The 23,308-nt window shown below is 35.8% G+C and overlaps 1 long non-coding RNA gene across 1 annotated transcript; it reads left to right on the forward strand.

Moving 5' to 3' along the window:
* Window positions 1-18,552: 18,552 nt before the first annotated feature.
* LOC139975068 (uncharacterized) lies at window positions 18,553-21,959 on the forward strand. Its single transcript, XR_011795643.1, has 2 exons — window positions 18,553-18,780; window positions 20,943-21,959. It is a non-coding gene; the product is annotated as an uncharacterized lncRNA (long non-coding RNA).
* Window positions 21,960-23,308: the final 1,349 nt, after the last annotated feature.

Below are 23,308 nucleotides of genomic sequence, written 5' to 3' on the forward strand. Positions count from 1 at the left end.
CCTTAATGGTTTCATTTGTGGCTGCTCGGTGGAATTATAGGTTGTACGTGGTGGTGAGGTGTAACCCAATGTACTCGTTGAATACAATGGATGTGTTTCTACCTTAGAGATTGTTGTGTTTATGCTTTCATCGATTTCGCGGGAAAGCTTGAGATTGAAAGAACAACTTTTTGAAAAATCATTTGAAGGTGAACACTTGTATATACCGGTAAGATTCTCCTTTGTGATTTTCGTATGTGAAATCCCCACAGCCTTTACTACAGTGATGCTTTTAAGATGTTGAGTTGTGAAGTTCGTATATATCCTCGAAATGTTTCCTGGTTCAACTATTTCCCATGTCTGAGAATCGTATTGACCAGTCGGACTAAATGTGTAACAGAACAATTGAAAGCTATTTTCAGTTTCATTACACTTAGCCAAGCACTGGGGCCATTCCGTAACAACGTTGAGGTTGTATGTATCCTCCATTGTTGTGTCTCCATTCTGTATCCGGCATTTATATATTCCTTTGTGCTGAATAGTTATATTAATAAATGTCATACTTAGTGAACAAGACGATTCAAATTTCTTAAAAACATAATCATTAGACTTAAGCCCTCCTTCCTCGTAGATAGAGGTGCCATTGATAAGCATTGATATGTTACAGGTTGTCAATCCATCCCACACACACTGTAAAATAAAGAGCTCTCCAGGAAAGATGACGTCACTAACATTTCTGAATCCTTCTGCAGGACCAAGATGTACGGAGGTGGTTTGTACTGAAGCTACAAGAAATATATGAATAATGGCGCCATACATAAAGTAAGAGACAAGTCGAAGATTGTACGGGCTTTCCATCATCTCTTACACGCAACAATGGAATTGTCAGAGAACTGCGACAGATCGCTTTTACTTAAATCAGCTGCCAACAGAACACCTCACACGAAATCAATTGCGTTGATTAGAACATGTTACATTTAAAGTTATATAATATGATCGAACGACAACTGTGATAAAGTCAGATGGACAAAATCCATGCGATAATAATTAAGTCTGTTACAATTATGCTCTCCAGTAATCTCGTCTAACATGTTAACAGTTGTAAGTATAGCTTGTTAAATGATGTATGAAAAGAAACCTTCGTTGAGATCTCTTTTAAGTTTGGTAGTTTTAAGTTACACCTATTTAGCGAGGGAAAGCATCTGGTATACACGCGAAAAGCACTACAATTTGCCTTCCTGATAAAGGTACCGAAAGCTAGTGCTTCGCTATTATCGCTTATTGGAATCGTTACTCGTTCTATTATCTTCCGTTATTATTCTTTCAATTTTCTCCAAAGTAAGGTGATGTCTGTTAGTCTTCAAAGACATAGAGCTGTCAAATATTACACCGATTAACTAGATTTTCTCAGCCGATATTCTCCCGGTAAAGTACTTTTACATTCGACGAAAACGACAATCTCCCAAATAGTTAGACATTTCGCATAATCATATATGCAATATCTGTAGTAGATTACTGTATACTACAATTGATATTAGCGATGGAAGGGTCCACATCAAGAGGAACGAAGACAATGATATAATTCACCAACTTTTAAGATTTCGATTTTAGTGTTTCATTGAAGAACCAAAGCTTATTCACCAGACCTGTTTTAATGGTAGTCTTTGTCGAGAATGAATCTCCTTTATAGCTTCATTTGAAGTCTGATCGTTTAAACGTCCTTCTATTAGCGTGGGAAAATGATCCAATTCTATTTGATAAGCCTCTCTTACCCTTTTATGCTATATAGTCTACCCAAAGCGTTCAACAATAGACCTATTGATCCACTGTGTTTTTTGTCTTTATTTGATTTAAAATATGTTTATTTCTAGTTGCCAGATGATACCGGTGCTGTGGCCAAGTGATTAAAGGCAGTGTCAATTTGAAGCAACGAAGCGTAGGAAATTGTGAGGTTACGGGTACGACACCCGGCCGAGTCATAGTAAGGTGGGTTTTTCATTCAAATTGAAAAAAGATTCAAAATTTGAGTTATTATGTTGAATTGGAAGCCACCCGACGTGTAAGTTGTAACCCATAAGCCCATGCGGGTTGCTCCCACATTTGTGGTAGCTTAAGCGTCGTAAAAGTAACTGCTGATTATTATATTCTTATTAGTTTTGATTATTATTATTATTATAATATGTATGCCAGGAGGATCAGTGAGCTAAGCATTTATTAAGACCAGGGTGTCAACAATAGTCAAAAGACTAGAATGGTCTACAATGGAATAAATGATTCCTTTACTTTAAATACTTTTTTTAAGCCGCAAGTAATAACTTTTATACCAGGGTCACCTTTTATATACAATTTACTTCGAATATCTGTTAAATATATTTAGAGGGACAAGGAAGTATAACATTTATGAACACTTATGAATGTGCAATTAAAGAAACAAATAATTCTAGCTCCAATATTTGATAGGTTGTTTCTTTGCTGAAAACTATGTTCTGAAATGTGTTGGTTTCCTTTTATGTTACTTTTTGCAACACTTTGCGTTGTCTCAAATGGACATTACAGCAACTTACCTCTAACGCCGTTTAATCGACAACGCCCGAAGAGAGTCTCGTACAAAATAAATATCAACATCACTTCAACTAAAGAATAGCTGTAGATGTCTAGTCATGTATGCTAGCCTACATTTGCATATTATAATCCGGTCGGAATGTGTGCTTCGTCACCACGTAATGTCGCTTAATTCCTGATTAATATAGCCTTCACTTAGAACATATATTAAACTGTGTAGAACATGTGAGATGATGAGTTTATCAATAAAATATTTGGGATACATGTCTGAATATTTGTATCATGTATGTATAACGAAAGATAGGTCTGGTAATACTATGTGAAGCGTACATCAAATAACAACTTTACCCAAGCAAATGGTTGATATGTTACACTACCATGTAGTTTGGTACATCAATAGAAACGTCGTAAATTCAGTTTGACAAGTTGGTATATCTTCATGACCCTCCTGCGTATAACTATATATGGCCGATTTGTTATACGTAGAAAAGCTATAGTACAAAGGGAGTGTAGGTGCAGATAATAGCTGTGAGCATTATATGTATCGCTAATATTGTTGTATTACCACATATGCTTATTTCTGTGAATTGATAAATGAGTTTGGCATCTGTGCTTTAGCCTATTGCTTTCGAAATACGTTTGGTTTAGGTGGGCTGCAGTGAAACTAAACAGCATTCTCCACTCAGTGGCGTCGCCAAGGGGGGGGGGCAGGGGGGCACGTGCCCCCTGGAAAACCTAGTGCCCCCCGAGTGCCCCCATCTGAGATTTGGGTTGGTAAAAAAAAATATATATATTTTGTTATATTCAACTCCCATCATCTGAGTTGGTTTTTCATAAGGACAAAGAAGCACAGTAATTCGTATTTTCTTCAAATGAGCTGCGAAAAAATTAACAAGTTTAACCTTGACCGTCGGGTATCGAAGTCGTAACCCGCGCCATCACAACACTAGTTGGTCATAAGAACCTACGCTAGTCTTTCCTACTATTAACAGTACACTCAATTCACCTAATAGGTGCAAATTATGTTTCACCATGAGGAGCATGCTATAAGTTCATGTTCCTCGGGCCCTCCCTTAAAAATAATTCAGGTTCTTGGCGACAACGTTGCGTTAGATAGTGTAAAACCGCCTTCACCCCATTTCATTTCATCATACAAAACAAAAAAAGCAAAAAGGTTTACAAAACGCATTTGAAAAAAAAAAACACTTTTGAAACATTGGCGCTAAATCTCGCAACACGCGGAATTATCCAAACTGTTTCCAAAAGAACCGATTCTAGCCTACAAAGGGCCCAAAATCTCAAAGATTTAGCTTACTTGTTAACTCAAGGTTTTGTACTAACGAAGAATCAGCTAACTCTCAAGGTTTACACGAAGCTTTTTTAGATGCTCTTATAGTTGCACTATGAGTCCATAAAAACACGTGCACACAAAATAGATGCATTTTGAGAACGAGACGCCCAGGCCGAATATAAAATATTCAAAGGCTACTACTGATGAGGCTCCTCCTATAAAGTTTGAGAGCAGAAACCGGTCTAGTTGGTCATAAGAACCTACGCTAGTCTTTCCTACTATTAACAGTACACTCAATTCACCTAATAGGTGCAATCATGTTTCACCATGAGGAGCATGCTATAAGTTCATGTTCCTCGGGCCCTCCCTTAAAAATACTTCAGGTTCTTGGCGACTACGTTGCGTCAGATAGTGTAAAACCGCCCTCACCTATATTAACCCTGTTGTGTAGGGGGTGCAGAGGTCATTTGAGGTCAGATGCTTGTAGGAACAAATGGCGAATGTCCACACCTGCATACTGAGCCATACTCGATGTGTGATCCAACTTTGGATTGCATGGTGAGATCCCTGATAGGAGCCAATAACGATGTGGAACCTGTTACATCTTAATAGATAATGGGAGAAAACGAGAAGGACAAGAAAGGAGTCGGGGGGTCATGCACACATTAATTCAACAAATGTAGGTTCTATTGATAGGGTTAGGCATAATATCGACAGCATGTGGTTCATATCCTCTGCAAAATTCTGCGCTTTGTTAAAATCATTACCTCAAAAATAGCAATTTCCGGAGATATTTTCAGATCGAATTTAGCATCAAATGTGGCACCATTTTGCATCTAGCTCATCCTCAGTATGCGAAAATTTTCAAAAGGACCCCTCCCCAGGACGGCGATCCATATCCACCTAAGTGCCCCCATCAAATGCTGGTGCCCCCCCCCCAGACTGAAAAGTCTGGTGACGCCACTGTCTCCACTAACTCAACCGGTATAATAATGGTCGAATGCCACTAGAAGTGAATGTTGGGGAGGGGGAAGTCGGGGAGGGGACGCATGGGCTGGTGAACATCATTATTCCTGTGTAGTCATGCGAGGACTACTAAGAATCGAAAATGTACTTGTTCTTTTCACGAACAAATCTGACGGAGAAGGGAAGCTAGGCCACCGGTGTGAGTCACATCATGGAAAGATACTGTATTGTATTAACTATACAAGCACATACAATAACTTTCTAACTTTTGGGATCTGAAAAGAAAGGAAGTTAATAGAGTAATTTAACAGAAGCAGTTATCAGGTTTGTCTGTACTATAGTTTGAAGAATAGGTAGTGTAGTTTGTATTTGTTGTCCGTCACGGTTGAGGTTACTTGGCAAATTTCCTTGTAACACTTGACGTTTAGTGCTTGTAGAATTAACACCAAACATGTCGTCGTCACTATGGTAACGTACTGGATTGAACATAACCTATCTATCTTTGACAAATATTTGTAAGCATGCACCGGGTCGTGCAAATCTCCTATATATTACATCATTTTTAATGGTTAAATTTAACTTACAATTGCCTGATAAATTGAATCAATGCCGACCCTTGACTGTCCAAAGAAACTACTCTGGGTTCTTCTATCCACGTTCGGTACTACTTTAGTGATATTTTTCGTCAGATACTTACACACGTAGTATGTACTTGGAGGTATCAAACAGACCCCGAATGTATCTTTCTTCTTGTTCTTGAAAGGCACTGTCTCCTCGGTGTTATTGTGTGGCCGAGCAATTAGCTAATCGTACATTTCGAAAAAGTTTGCAAAATAATTATTTTTCCCTTGGTTTTGTTGTATGTACGCTATGCTAAAAAGTGTTTTACGTATACAATCGTTCCATGCATCACTTGATGAATGACCTTATGACGTGGACAATATGAAACCCACTACCGGGAAAATTTGATACCTAGCATCAATAGAGACATATACTAACTGATAAACGTACATGTGCCGACATGTAGTAATAGTAATCACACCTTTACGAGTGTCGCGCAACTGGAACGTATCCTCTACCGTAGATAAATTGCAGTGTTTCTGTTTCCATGACTTTATAGTGCTACTGTATAAGATTGGTATCTTGGTTTCAACTGTTTACAGCGTATACCGTAGTTCCAGTGTCAAACGATGTAACTTAACTGTTTTATTGAAATGAGAAGTAAATAACATGAATGAGTCTGATATCAAACTAGTACAAATTTGAGTTATAGTTTTCAATGATTGTGAGTTCAAAATCAAGAAACGCTATTTAAGTGTACTTTTTACTTGAACCAATGTAATCTACTGCAAAAGTCCATAATTGAAGTGATGGAACTGAACACCTTAATAGACTACCAAACAGAAATCTGTAAAACAATACAGTAATAGTACAATGTGTTTGTTGCTTTATGTTAATGAAGTAACATATACAATGCCAACACGGATAAGAAAGAAAGTCGAACTCTTTCAATTTACTGAACATGTCAACTCAGCCAACATGTTGATTGTCTGTTTATTTTACTTTAGTAGAGTAATGTGTCAATTTTTATTGATTCATGAAATCAGTAGGCCTCGGTCTTGCTATCTTTAGACCCGTAATAGCAATTATAACCTACTTGTACTATATGAGAAATTGTCATACTATGTCATACTATTTTAAGAAAATAATCATGCAATAATTTATGTAAAATATATTCCGAGCGTAGGAATTAACTCTGTGTTATATATTTGTTGAATTCTAATGCTATCGTATGCCTAGGCCTTAATAATCTGAACAATAGTAACCGAGCGATTTATTTTCGCTTTCTCCATTCAGTGTAGGATGGAGTAGTATGATTGAAATTTTATCAGTACGGCAACTATAAGGTTACCACCGTATCCATGCACGTTACATTATTTGCACGTCTTTACATGTAAGCGTCGTATGCGCAGTAATAGACATTGCGGTTTAGGCTATATAGAGATGTTTTACTTTTAACTTCATACAGTAGCAATACCTATGATGTTGTTATCGCGAAACTGTGATGCTTCCTTCATAAAGTTTGATGATAAGGAAAAAAAAGGTTTTCAATCATATATTTTTTGATAAGTTTAGACTTCCAAAGAGTAAGAACTTACAAAGGTTTTGGTTCAAATGCTGTCCCATTAGGGCCAACGTAAGCTCATAACTCATATACATATTCGAACTTTTGACTTTATATGAACAAGTAGAACAGAAAAATACAAGTGACATAATCGTCAACTGAAAAATATAGCAAAGAAGGCAGGTAACACATTTTATTTTTCTGTGTAGTATGTATAGTATACTTTTAATATACTTTAACAATCAACCAAAATCTAAAATAAAATTATATATAGTTGAAGGTCAACACACAACACCGATATAGCATTCTCTGATTACCATGGTTTGTATATAGTTATACGGATGAGCATGAACTCCTTACAATATTTACAGGCGTCCCTAAAATGTTGATTTTAATTGGTTAGACTGAAAGTAATCAAGTTTTGAATCAAATCATTTAATGACTTCAAAAGCGCTTCTCTTAAAGTTGTCTCATTGCACTTCAGTATTAAAAGAAAAGAAAAATTAATTAAAAAAAAATGCATAAAAATTTCACCTTCATTCATATCGGTTTTAAATTCTGACTTTATATAAATGTTAAGTTGTTCAATATTGTAATATTTTTCAATTCGTTTACTTTTATTCCTGTTTTCTTTTTCATTCAAAGACTTTCAAATGATTTTACAACACATCTCTCTACAGTGAAAAACATTGTTCAGTTATCATATTTACCACCTTGTCAGCTAGGAGTTTGAGAAGAAACAATATATGAAAAGATTTAAAGCAAAAAGGCATGAAAGTATTTAAAAGAATTGTTTCTTCTTTGTCAATGATGTCATCCTATATGTAGTTTCGTTGTTCTGGCGAGATGTAATTCACCGACACAGATTTAAAGTAGAAGGATACCAATTAATTAACCTACTTTTAAACATTTAATTAACCATGTGGTTAACCTATGTGATGAAGATGTAGGTAATAATCAACTTCATCAAAACAGTTGAGAAAGATATTATTCCGTTAGCAAGATATCACTGCTCTCGATGTTCTTTCATGTATAAATAGAGAAGACTAAGGACTTGAGCAAGTCCACACATCTATTCGTTGAAACCAACGGCGCTTTGGGTTTTTCATGTATAATGATTGTTTGCTTTTTTTTTTCTTTGACACGATAAAGCTTTGATAATTTTCATCAATTGTCTCAATCGATGTAAGGCATGCCACTGGTTCCGTTTCCCCAAATACGTTTTAATATTAAGTACGTATATTAAGAGTCGTTAAATACAGCGACTCCGTCTTTTATTGATAACGCTTCCATCTCAGAATGTATTTTACTGTACAGTTTCGTATTGTTGAGCTGTCGGTGTTCCATAAGATTGCCTTGGTAACTCTCTGGTGTTAAGTTCTCTTTGGTCTGCATAGTCGTACGTGTCATTTGTATTGTTAGTTATGGTAGTATCGTACATTGTTTGGTCTGTGGTATTATGTATCCTCATAGAATAGGCTGCAGCTGCTGCTGGATTTTCGTTCTCTTCGTTTTCTGCACTTTTTGACGCATTCTTCCTATCCTTAATTTGTAACATGTAAATAGAAGTGCTATAAACAGTCGATGGTACAGTCACTGGAAGCTCACCTTCATTCCTCATTGAATGCGGTACTTGATTACTATCTGTACGGTGTTCTTCTATTGCTTGACATGTTGAACTTTCTGAGTTAGCAGTATCGGATGATCTCCTGAAGACTACAGCTGTTTGACCCAAGTCGTTTCCCACCTGTGCTCTCTTCTCCTTCTTGTTTACTGTTTCAGAGAAGCTATTCTTCATCTTGTAAGTAATGACAGTCAAACTGGCGCAAACCATCAGAAAGACAGCCGCAGTAACTACAATAATTACAATGCTCTTAGGTTTCTTTGCTGGCTGCTTGCTAGTATCAGATGGTAGTGATGTGTGACGTAATGTACTCATTAAACGATTAATACGTGTTGGTGGAACACTGGTATATGATGTGCTAATATCGATCCCGCGAGAATAATTGAGATTAAAAATACAACTTTTCGAAGCTTCCAATGAATAAGAACACTTGTATTGTTCCATTCGATTCTCCCCGTTTATATTCTCAATAGACACGCCTACGCGCTTCACCTTGCTAGGACCTTTTCTTATTGTGAATTCCGTAAATGTTGTCGAACCAACTCCTATATCAAATATTTCCCATGTCTGAGGAACGTAACTACCAGTCGGACTAAAGGTGTAACATAACAATTGAAAGTTATTTTCATATTCATTGAACTTAGTCAAACACTGAGGCGATTCAGTAACAACATTGAGTTCATACTTATCCTTCATTGTTGTGTCTCCATTCTGTACAAGACATTTATATATTCCTTTGTGCTGTAAGTTTACATTGTTAATTTGAATATTCAGTGAACAATTTGACGAACGACTATTAGTAAAACCACTATCCTGGGACTGAAACCCTCCTTCCTCGTAGATAGAGGTGTCATTAAATGACATTGATATATTACAGGTTGTCAATCCATCCCACACACACTGTAAAATAAAGAGCTCTCCAGGAAAGATGACGTCACTAAATTGTCTGAATCCTTCCGCAGGACCAAGATGTACGGATTTGGTTTGTACTGAAGCTACAAGAAGTATATGAATAATGGCGCCAAACATAAAGTAAGAGACAAGTCGAAGATTATACGTGCTTTCCATCATCTCTTACACTCAACAATCGAATTGTCTGGAAAAACTGCGACAGATCGCTCTTACTTAAATCCCTTGCCAACAGAACACCGCTCACACCTTTTCAATGGCTGTTACTAGAACATGTTGTATTTTATGAAATTTAATATGATCGGACGACAACTGCAAAACAGTGACACGAACAGAAATGACATAAAACAAAATCCACACGATAATAACATAACAAAAATTAATAAACTCCATTCCGTACACACTATAAATAAAAAGAGCTCTCCGTGGAAAGATAGCGTCACTATATTCTGTGAATCCTTCTGAAGGTCCATATGATCAGGACGTAGTTTGTACTGAAGATTCAAGAAGCATATGAGTTAATGGCGCTATGCATGTAGTAAGATATACATGGAAGACGATAGATGGCCATTACATCAATGTAATTTACACTGAATCCAATTCACAGAAAGACCAGCACATATTTTTCATAGATCTCCTCACCAGTTGTCAATAGAGCACACCCTGACACTAACTTAACGACGGTGAAATATATTACAGTGCTAACGACATATAATTCATATGATCGATACCAAAAATTAGAGTAAAGTGAAGCAGGAAGCGATAAATCCAACCTATTATAACACATTTACACGCAATTTCACTTTTACATTGAGAAACTAATTGTGTTAGCCTGAGGTACGTTGTTCGAGTAAAGTTTGAACATGAACTACAAGTAAAGATCTGTTTCAAAAAGAATGATATTTGTAACTTCCTCATTAGGAATTCCTAGTTCAGCAATGCATTCGTTGAGAGTGTGACACGTCTTATCTTCATTCAATGTTATTCTTTCAATAGTTCCTTTATGTCAGTAATGAAATATCAAGTTAGAGAGCTATATATATTATGCTATATATATTAAGCTATATATATATATATATATATATATATATATATATATATATATTAAGCTATATATATATATATATATATATATATATACATGTGTGTATATATATATATATATATATATGTATAGATATAATATAACGAAAATCCACGTTTACTCCAAAAGAAAATATTATTAGAGAAAACCAGAGAAATAAGATATGACTCATAATTGACAAATAAGGAGTAAGTTTTAGAAAATATATTGGAATTTTCGGTCCCCATGGGACCTTCGTCAGCAATATTTGGCAGTCGAATGAGAAGTACAAAATGTGACACAATGAAAGTATGACGCTAGATAAGTTGCAATGATGGAATTAAAACCAAATAAACCATGACTATACAGGAAGCGGATTAAGGAGAAAAGAACGGATTACATATGCTTGTAGAACTGATAGTTGTTAAGGGGTCCCAAGTCTTTGTTGAGGCCGGTGATGTGAGACTTAATACGAAAGATCCAATCGATTTCTTTACGTTTACGTTCAGTAGTTGATTTGAAGTTCGAGGCAATTAAAATATATTTTAGGTTATTTAGAGAATGACTATGACGATTGAAATGTTCAGAAACTGGGAATCCTGCAAAATTATCACGAATAGATTTTTTTGTGATTGTTAAAACGTAAGCGGAACCGGGAGCCTGTTTCACCTACATAATTGCCCTCTTTGCAAAGTACACAATAGAAAATGTAAATAACATTAATAGAATCACAAGAGAAAGAAGGGGGTCTTAGACTAAAGTCAACATTGGGAATCTTGACCACGGTGCCTGGGGTAATATGAGGGCATATTTGGCATCTAGGTTTACCGCAAGGAAAATTGCCTGCGGAGGTGGAAACTGAGCGGGGGAGTCTGGAGGAAGTGAGAAGAAATTTAAGGTTGGGGGTTGATGAAATGCTAGCATGGGGGGTACCTTAAACGATTCTCCTACAGACTGATCGTCTTGAAATACAGCAAATTCCTGTTTGATGGAGCGAATGAAAGATTTGATGAGGGGGTTGTAACTGGTAACGAACGGAATGCGTGTGTTGGGACTTTTAGACTTGTATTTTAATAAGTCCTCACGGCTCAACTTGTCGGCCCTGGAAATACCCTGTCTAATTAAGTGAAGGGGGTATCCGACGTTCAAGAAATAACCAGTTAATATGGATACCTGGTGTTCAAAATCACATGGGTTGGAGCAAATGCGTTTAAGCCTAAGGCATTGGCTGTAAACAATGGAACTCTTGAGATTATGTGGGTGAAAACTATTAAAGTGTAAATACATATGAATATCAGTGGGCTTATAATAGACCGAAGTGGTTAAGGAATTGCCATCCAACTTGACCAGAACATCTAGGAATGAAATTTGATGTTTGGAAACTTCGACAGAAAATTGAATGCTGTCATGAAAAGAATTAACACGATCAAAGAAAGACTTAAGAGATTCTTCACCATGTGGCCAGACAAAAAATATATCGTCAATATATCTATAATAATGTGATGGCTTAAGAGGAGAAGTGGATAGCATTTCCTGTTCTAATTCGTGCATAAATATGTTGGCGTAACAAGGTGCCATCTTAGTGCCCATAGCGGTACCATTGATTTGTAGATAATATTTCCCGTTAAAAGAGAAATAATTATTACTTAATATGAAACGTAAAATGGGACCAAGATCATCACCTAAAGTGGGGTTGGTGGCATGCTCACGAAGAAAATTTTGACAAGCGATAATTCCTTCATCATGAGGGATATTAGTGTACAAAGAGGATACATCCATAGTAACGAGTAATGAATTAATTGGTAACGCCTGAATAGTGTTTAGAATTCTCAAAACATGCGTAGTGTCCTGTATATAAGAAGAAATATGGTTTAATAAAGGGTTGGGTATGGAGTCCATGTATCCTGAAAGATGCTCAGTTAGCGTACCAATTCCTGAAATAATAGGTCGGCAAGGAGGGAATAGCTTGAGTTTCCTGGCTAGCTTACAAATGTCAGAACGGCGGATATTCTCAGGGTCAGAAGGGGTCACTCCGGGTAGTGCTTGTTGAACCTCTGTTATTAATTAAGGTAGTTTGTGGACTTTAGGTAAAGTATAGAACATACTCAACGACGGATGCTTAGGTGTAAGTTCTGCTATCTTGGTTGCTATGTGGTCTGGTACCGATTGACATAATTCGTCAATTTTGGGTTGGAAGAGTCTGGAAGGGTCCTCCGGTAATATCTTGTAAAAATCAGAGTTACTAAGTTGCTTCTCTGCTTCAAAAATGTAGTCGGTGGTGTTAAGAATAGTGGTGGCACCTCCTTTATCCGCTTGTCGCATTCTCTAAAATAAATTTGTCAAGGTAAGTTTTGGCTTTGCAGGCAAATGAGTCTATAAATCTGTTGCGTCCTTCTGGTGGTGTCCAACTGGATTTTTTGTTGGGAACATGTAGTGTTGGCTGCGTGTCCTTGCTGTTGATGTCTGGAATCGGGTCGGAAGTGTTATCTTCGATGTGTATATCTATGTATATATCTATGTATAGATATATATAGATATATATTTATATTAAATATATATATATAAATATATATATATATTATTGAAATCGTAGTGAGTTGAAAAATCCTGAACAGTGAAAGAACTTCCAGTCTCCACCGGGATTCGAACCCGGGCCTCCCGTTTTATATGCGGGCACTCTAATTACTAGACTATGGACGTTGATTGTATGTTCAGAGGTTCGAAACCGGTTAGGAAGGTCGTAATTCCACTGTAGGCGTTTGTCACCTGTATCGAACAATACTAGTTCTGTTATGGTGACATCTCTGAAGACTAAAGACATGAAAAACTACATGAAATACATCGAAAGCAGTCATTCTTTCGAATGGAATAATATCTTTCTCAGCCTTTTTGATAACGTTGATTATTATCTACATTTTCATCACTTAGTTAAATCACTTGGTTCATTAATTGTTTAACAATAGGTTAATTAATTGGTTTCCTGCTACTTCAACTTTGTGTCAGTAAATTACATCTCACCAGTAACACGAAACTACATGAACGATGTCATATATATATATATATATATATATATATATATATATATATATATATATATATATATATATATGCACGCACGAACATGAAAAGTTTGCAGCTAGCTCAATACAGAAGAGCCATCGGCAAGAAAATCTTACCTCTGTCTTACAAGTTATAACGGTCAACCAGACAGATAAAAACAGAAATAAAAGTGTAAAAGCTACGACGATAATAATCCGAACTGATAATAATCTGAACTGTACATCAACAGAAATATGATGAATATGGTGTCAATCTCAGTTTCATTTAGTAACATATCATTTCCAGTGCGTACACAAAAGCTCGCTATATTGTAAAGGAAAAAATCATTAATGACAGACCATCACTGATATAGAGATACGCAATTAGGGTTGATCTTTACTCGATTGTTGCTTTATTCATTAGCGACAGGAGGACTTTGACAAGTCTAAACCATAAAGTCTAAAATAATAAACTACCACATTTGTTGGATTCTTCATCATTTTTAATTAACTGAGTCTAGTTCATGCATTTTGATATAGGCTAACCTACGTGTAGAATGGCTACCAATTTCTATTTTGCCGATTACAATTCTGTGTAAAATGCAATTTATAAGGTTATCTTTATTATTTCATAAAGCGTTGCTATCAAATATCTATAATTCAAAAAATTCTACAAAGTACAACTAATACATTTTTACTGTACAAATATAAATAAATGCTACTTACTGTATGGACTATCCCATAATCAAAATGAGATAGTCGTTTCAAATTCAGTACCGTGGTGATGTGGCGCAGGGGTAGGGGAAGGGGTATGTGTGGCGTCCTGTATGATTACAAAACAATCATTGATGATTTCCAAGTAGTCCTCAATTTACAACCATTCGTAGGTAAGGGACACAAGTGACAGAAGTGTCGCATGTAGATAACATGTATTGAAAACAATCATACAATATAAGGCCTATCAATGAATAATGTAAAGAACGTTTTAACACTTTGTAATATCAAAGTTGTTCAACTGGGCCTGTAGAATTCGATGGGCAGAGAGTCGACAGATCTGTTATATCTCCGCGCCCCCTTTTGTAAATCTTCATTTGCATTATAAGTATAATCAAAATGGAGAACATATTATTCTTTTTTCCATATTTCCCAACCAACTGTATAAGCCAGGGCCCGAAGATACAGTTTCGTTACCCATGCTTATAGTTAGGACAGTGTAGGATGCATTAAATTTTGTAAACTGAACGTATACACATGACGTACAGTATACCACCAACATTACAGCAAAATACTTGTCAGTCCCCTTGTTTAGGACAACGGACTGTGTAACATAAACCTTTGTGCAACAGCGAGTCTATAAAGTAAAGACAGAAACCCATGTACATGAGTTTGTTAAATAGCATGTTTCGCTTTTGCGTATCAGTTATTTTAAACGATAAACGAAAGATAATCTCATACAGATCTTAACATGCAGTTGCAATCTGTAAGACATTCAATTGTTTAAACTTGTTCGCTCCTCATCAACTTCTGGAATTCATTTGGATAACCAACTCACAACTTTTATTATGCATGCCGTTGGGGTTTCTCATACTGTTGACCTTTGAATCGTGCTCTTTACGTTAGTCTAAGGTGACGTTTTTAGTAGGATCAAGCACATCGTCATGAATTTCCTCTTCTGTCTTCTCTCCTTCAAACGGCTCATATACAGAACAGTCAACCATATTGGTGGTATTTATCGGAGATTCATCTTGGAAATTGGCGTCTTGAAATGTAAGTTTATGAATATCAACTGTTGAATATGGTTCACATTGACTATCACTGTTCATTGTGTTCCTATCATCCATAGATATTCTCTCTGATTTCCTCTGTATTTCATCGTATGAAGAAAACCCTGGATTAACATTTTCAGATAATTTACTCAAGACCGTTCCTGTTTGAACCAAGTCGCCTTTCGTATGTGTTTCGTTTACCTTCCTACCTTTGCTAGAAAATCTAGCCTTTGTTTTACACATTATAACCGTCAAACAGACAGATAATATCAGAAATGAAACTGTTAGAGCTACGATGATAATAATCCATTTCATTACGGGTTGCTCGCTGGTCTTATGGGGTGTAGGGGGTGTTGAAGTGTGACGTAATGAACTCATAGAATACCTTTCATGTGTTGGTAAATCAGATTTTACTATCGTTGGTGTGCTTACATCAATATCAATTGAAGATTCGAAATTAAAATAACAATTTCTAGACAGATCATAAGAATAGGAACACTTGTACTCATTGGTTAGATTCTCCTTGGTAATTTTTACATGTGAAACCCCCACAATCTTCACTACAGATTTGCTTGAAAAATGTTGAATTGTGAATTCGGTAAATGTCTTAGATTTGTCTTCTGGTTCAATTATTTCCCATGTCTGTAAAGCAGATTGACCAATCGGACTAAAGGTATAACAGAACAATTGAAAGCTATTATCAGATTCATTACACTTAGCCAAACACTGAGGCGATTTCGTAACAACATTGAGTTCATATGTATCCTCCATTGTTGTGTCTCCATTCTGTACCCGGCATTTATATATTCCTTTATGATGAATGGTTACATTGTTAATTTGCATATTCAGTGAACAAGACGAAGAACTTTTAGCAAAAACATATTCCTGGGACTCAAGCCCTCCTTCCTCGTAGATAGTAGCGTCGTTGATAAGCATTGACATGTTACAGGTTGTCAATCCATTACACACACACTGTAAAGTAAATATCTCCCCAGGAAAGATGACGTCACTCAATTTTCTGAATGCTTCTGCAGGACCAAGATGTACGGAGTTGGTTTTCACTGAAGCTACAAGAAGCATATGAATAATGGCGCCATACATACAGTAAGAGACAACTCGAAGATCATACGTGCTTTCCATTATCTCTTACACTCAACAATCGAATTGTCTAAAAACTGCGACAGATCGCTTTTTCTTAAATCCGCTGCCAACAGAACACCGCTCACACGATATCAATGGCTGTTACTAGAACACGTTGTGTTCTATGAAATTTAATATGATCGGACGTCAACTGTAATACAGTGACACGAACAGAAAAACAAATTCCACGCGATAATAAAATAACAACAAATAATAAGCTCCATTCCGTACACACTATAACTAAAAAGAGCTCTCCGGGTAAAGATGACGTCACTATATTCTGTGAATCCTTCTGAAGGTCCAAGATATAACGAGGTAGTTTGTACTGAAGCTACAAGAAGCATATGAGTTAACGGCGCTATGTATGTAGTAAGATATAAATGGAAGGCGATATATGGCCATAACATCAATGTAATTTACACTGAATCCAATTCACAGAAAGACCAGCATATATTTATCATAGATCTCCTCTCCAGTTGTCAATAGAGCACACCCCCTGACACTAACTTAACGACGGTGAAATACATTACAGTGCTAACAACATGTAATTCATATGCCGGATCGAAGCCAAAATTAGAGTATAAGTGAAACAGGAAGCGATCGACAAATATAAATCCAACCGATTACAACACATTTACACGCAGTTTCACTTCAATTTTAAGGAACTAATCGTGTAAACCGGAGGTATGTTGTTCGAGTAAATAAACAAATTTGAACATGAACTACAGCAAAGATATGTTTCAAATAGAATGATATTTGTAACTTCCTCATTCCTAGTTCAGCAATGCATTCGTTGAGAGTGTGACACGTCTTATCTTCATTCAATGTTATTCTTTCAATAGTTCCTTTATGTCAGTAATGAAATATCAAGTTAGAGAGCTATATATATTATGCTATATATATTAAGCTATATATATATATATATATATATATATATATATATATATATATATATATATATATACATATATATATATAATATAGCAAAAAATCTACCACCGATAAAATAAACACACGCAAACAAACAAACAACATACGCATATTCTGTATCATCGGCGTTTGGTTTTGTCACTTTTAGCCACAACTGGATAATAAGGTCCCCGTCCCCGTCCTATCGTCACATCACAATACCCACTACGTTCGGCGCGTTCATTAATTAAACACAGCATATATTTGCACGTGATTATCTCTCACATATCATGAAACACAGGAATTAACTTTCTACTTTAAACCGCGAGAAACAGGTAAAATTTGAAATAATAAGACATGACATGTCATTGCACAAAAACTGAGAAATTTACAATCACAAGAAAAGGAAATGACAGTTGGAAGAAATGTAAATATGTTGGAAGCTTGCTGGGGACCGAAGAAGACATTAACAGAAGAATTGGTATAACCAACGGTGCTTTCAACACACTGTCAAGCATTTTTATAAGCAAAAACATAAGCCGGAAAATTAAGCTTAGGATCTTTGAGACTTTATTAAAGAGTATTTTTTTGTACAATTTTGCGAACTGTGGGGCACAACGAAGGGTCTTGATCGCAAAATTGACACTTTTCAAAGGAGACTACTTCGAAATATTCTAAACATTAGATGAACCAATAATATTTGGTTATCAAAGGATGAGCTCTACAACGAAACTAACCAAACACCTTGGTCATCGATAGTCGCACATAGAAGATTGAGATTTCTCGGTCATGTAGCAAGACTTCAAGAGGACGCTCCAACAAAGGTTGCTTTAAGAGAAGCACTGAGACATACTGCTAAACCAGTTGGAAGGCCCGTGACTACATTGCTTGGAAAAATAAAATCGCAATTCAAGGACATTAATATTAACAATTTCGAAGAAGCAATAAACCTTGCGCAAGATCGTGATACGTGGCGGAGGTTAATCACTGAGCATGTCGGATAGACGAGACTCAACTTACTACTACTACTATGTCATTATACATTTTGGCCAATTGTTTCCATTCTAAAATAACTTTCATTCTGACCTAACCCATAGACAGTCTGCAGGCGTCGAGCTACTTTTGCCAATCCTAACGCTGTATTTAATAACCTGATTGGTTGATTCATACTTGCGTTGAAATGACAGTAAAGTAATACTATGCAAAATAACTTACTAAGACTCGATCATGGTGATATAAATTACTGAGGGCGCTTCATTCGAGCTGCCTGCATGTTTATTTATATAGCTCGTGTAGTTTTACTTTGTGTGTGTTTGAGATGTGTATGTGTAATTTCGGTGACGGTAGACCGCTTGATGTTGTTATACTAACCCTGGCCATGCTTTCGTTTAGGATGTTAAAGAATTGGGTGAGCTATAAAACTCTTTCCTTATGTCTGAAGTTTTTTGTTGTTGTTGTCAGCACTGACTGTCGTGTACACGTTTTGCACTCATGTAACACAGAACCAAAGGAAAGGCACCGAAGCCTATACTGTAGTAGAAGACTTTACATAGCATATGGAATGGTATGCAAAACTATTCAAATGATTCACAGTCAATAAATACATGGAAAGAAAACTCCATTTTAAGACAATGCAGAGGTATAACAGAGCAGGAATGCAGAGGGTAATTAGGTTAAAAACCCCACATAGTTTCACTTTTACGTATGGACTAAATGCGAATGTAAACAGTCTCCAAGGAAAATTCTTGCATCTGGAGCAGACGATTGCAAATTTACGGGACTTATGATTTATAGCAATACAGGCAACTAAGCTCCAAGGTATATTAATAAACAATGGCAGAATGAAGCTCCTCGACATAGATTATACCGAATGAAGCGGTGAAAATCAACAATTACTATATGTTTCGTTGGGACAGACAATTATTGTGAGGTACATTTGGTAGACATGATATCGACGCAAAATATTGAGATGTTCATATATCTGGTGAAATTTACCTGCCACATTTAATATGGTGACAATGCTGAGTCCGTTTCCTTACTGTTTGTCTGGAAGTTATATATAACACTAATGACATATATATATATATATATATATATATATATATATATATATATATATATATATATATATATATATATATATATATATATATATATATATATCCCGGTGGAGGCTGAAAGTTTTTTCACTGTTCTTGATTTTCCAACTCATTACGATTTTCATTTATATATATATTTATATATATATATATATATATATATATATATATATATATATAGATATATATAGATATATATGATATATATATATATATATATATATATATATATTTATATATATATAAATATGTACAGATGTACATATAGGGGTAAATGTCTTCTGAAAAGTTTAACTGAAAACCTCTGATGTAACATATCAGAATAATTACATTGCGGCGGGGGAGGGGGAGGGGGTGGGTGGGTGGGGGTGGTTATTATGGAGAACATTTGGTATTACGAGAGTTAAATTGTACATGGTCAACTTACTGGCCGCATTATTCTGCACTGCGGTGGATTGGAGGTATATACAGACGGTGCACACAGTGCGATATTCTTCTTCTTTTATGGGTGGCGCTGTTAGTTTTCTATTATAAGGATTTTATTGGGTAATTATATTTTGACTTGTTTTATGTTCTAATTTGTTTTAAAGTTTGCTGTTATGTAAGTGTTCATTTTATCACTACGTTATATTATTTTACTTTAGCCTACTACGATGAGGAGGTAGGTTGCAAGTAGTCCTTTCGTGGTCACCGCATGCGCTGCTGCCTTGGTGAAAGGAGTTGTTTCTAAACCATTAAAAGAACAGATTTAACCAAACTGCATTCCAAATTCGCAAACCAGAAATTCCAGAACCACAGAAGACTCCATTGTCTTTTTCCATCGCTATTTTGCGAGGTTACAAACGCTCAGCTCACTAGTCCTATATGATAGTGGTCACAGTTGTATACCCTAGCTGTTGTCACTAATAATTATCAGTGTTAGCAAAGGCAAACAGGATATTGGAATTGTAAAAGCTAGTTTGTAATGTTGTTCGCAAAATGAGAAATATATAAAATAAATTCATTGGCAAACATGTATGGCGCTATTATTCATATGCTTCTTGTAGCTTCAGTACAAACAACCTCCGTACATCTTGGTCCTGCAGAAGGATTCAGACAAGTTAGTGATGTCATCTTTCCTGAAGAGTTCTTTATTTTACAGTGTGTGTGGGATGGATTGACAACCTGTAATATATCAATGTCATTTAATGACACCTCTATCTACGAGGAAGGAGGGCTTAATACTAATGAATATGTTTTTAATAAAATTGAATCATCCTGTTCACTGATTATTAAATTTTTCAATGTAACCATTCAACACAAAGGAATATATAAATGCCGGATACAGATTGGAGACACAACAATGGAGGATACATACAACCTCAACGTTGTTACGGAATGGCCCCAGTGCTTGGCTAAGTGTAATGAATCTGAAAGTAGCTTTCAATTGTTCTGTTACACCTTTAGTCCGATTGATCAATTTGTTTTTCAGACATGGGAAATAATTGAACCAGGAGACAATTCGAAACTTTTTACGGAATTCACAATTCAACAACGTCAAAGCATATCTGTTGTGAAGACTGTAGGGATTTCACATATAAAAATCACAAAGGAGAATCTTACCGGTCTATACAAGTGTTCTTATTCAAATGACTCTTCAAAAAGTTGCTTCTTTAACTTATATTCTCCCATGATCGACGTTATCACATCGCCAACTCCCCTCCTCGATGCAGGGTCCTCGGGTCCATCTGACCAACAGTCTGAGCCAGTAGTCACAGGACCAGTGACTGCACCATCGACTACTACAAGGAGGGTACCACAACAAACATCATTCAAGCTCGTAGGTATTGGGTTGTCATGTGCAGTTGTTGGCTTTATAGTGCTATTTATTGCACTTTTATTTACGTGTTTCAAACTAAAGGATAGGAAGAATGCGTCGAAAACTGCAGAAAACGAAGAGAACGAAAATCCTGCTCCAGCTGCAGCCTATTCTATGAGGATATATAATACCAGAGACCAAACAATGTACGAGACTACCATAACTAACAATACAAATAACACTTATGACTATGCAGACCAAAGAGAACTTAACACCAGAGAGTTACCAAGGCAATCTTATGGAACGCCGACAGTTCAACAATACGAAACTGTACAGTAGAATACATATTGAGATGCAAGCGTTATCAATAAAGACGGAATTGTTGTACTTGAGGAGTATTAATATACGTACTTAATATTAAAACGTATTTGGGGAAACGGAACCAAATGGAATGTATTATAGCGATAGAGATAAATGATGAAACTTGTCAGAGCTTTATTGTCAAAGAAAAAAAGCAAACAGTCATTATACATGAAGAAAACCCAAAGCGCCGTTGGTTTCAATGATAAGATGTGTGGACTTGCTCAAGTCCTTTACCTTTCTCTGTATACATGAAAGAACATCGAAAGCGGCGAAATCTTACTAATGGAATAATATCTTTCTCAGCTGCTTTGATTAAGTTGATTATTACCCACATCTTCATCACATAGTTAAATTAATTGGTTAGTTAATTGTTTAAAATAGGTTTCTTAATTGGGTTTCTTCTACTTTTATTTTAAGTTTGTGTTAGTGAATTACATTTCGCCAGTACAACGAAACTAAAGGTACAATGACATCATTGGCAACGAAAAAATTTATTTTCTATTTTTTTCTTCTTTTTTGCATAATCTTTTCATATTTTGTTTCTTCTCAAACTCCTAGCTAACAATGTGCTCAATATGAATGATAACTGAACAATGTTGCTCTATGTGGAGAGATGTTTGTAAATCCTTTGAAAGTCTTTTGAATTAAAGAGAGAGCAATAAAAGGAAACGAATAAAGAAATATTACAATATTGAACAACTTAAAATTTATATGAAGTCAGAACTTAAAACCGATATGAATGAAGGTAAATTTTTATGCACCTTTTCATTCTTTTAATCCTGAAGTGAAAGGAATGGAGATAACTTTTAGAGAAACGCTTTTGAAGTAATAAAAAGATTTGATGCAAAACTTGATTAATTTCAATCTAACCAATTAAAATCAACATTTTAGGGACGCCTGTAAATATTGTAAGGAATTCATGCTCATCCGTATAACTATATATAAACCATGGTAATAAGTGAATGCTATATCGGTGTTGTGTGTGTACATGTGTTTGACCTTCAGCTATATATAACTTTCTATTTGGGATTTTTGTTGATTGTAAAAGTATATTATAAGTATACTACGCATTACACAGAGAAATCAAAATGGTTACATGCCTTCTTTGTTCAGTTGACTGTCAGTTATTGGTTAAATTGTAAGCTTTATTTTGTATGTATATTGTAGAACAATGTGTGACGTCATTCACCAAAAAGTTTCTGCTTTTTCATCGCTTTTACAAACATCTTTATGTCATCAGTGCTCATTTACAACCCTGTGTAACTCACATCAAATATCAGAAAATGGTATCGAGAATATCAATAATAATAATAATAATCAGGAATTGAACAATATGCCTATGAATTAGAGCAGTTTCCCAAAATTGTCCAAAAATAACTTTAACATGGAACGAGGTAAGCTGCATGGACTAAACAGTATTCTTCACTAACTCAACCGGTATATTAATGGTCATATGCTTCTAGAAGTGAAGGATAGGAAGGCGGAAGTAGGGGTGCACGACTTGGTGAGCATTAATATTCGTGTGAAGGCACGCGAGGACTATATAATTTCGAAAATGTACTAGTGTATGGGTGTGAGACCATCGTGGAAGGGTCCTGCATTGTATTAATTATGCAAGCACAAACACTAAATTTCAAACCTTTGCGATCTCAGAAGAAGGAAGTTAATAGAGTACT

The sequence above is a fragment of the Apostichopus japonicus genome, chromosome 10 (assembly GCF_037975245.1).
Source record: "Apostichopus japonicus isolate 1M-3 chromosome 10, ASM3797524v1, whole genome shotgun sequence".
NCBI classification, from domain to species: domain Eukaryota; kingdom Metazoa; phylum Echinodermata; class Holothuroidea; order Aspidochirotida; family Stichopodidae; genus Apostichopus; species Apostichopus japonicus.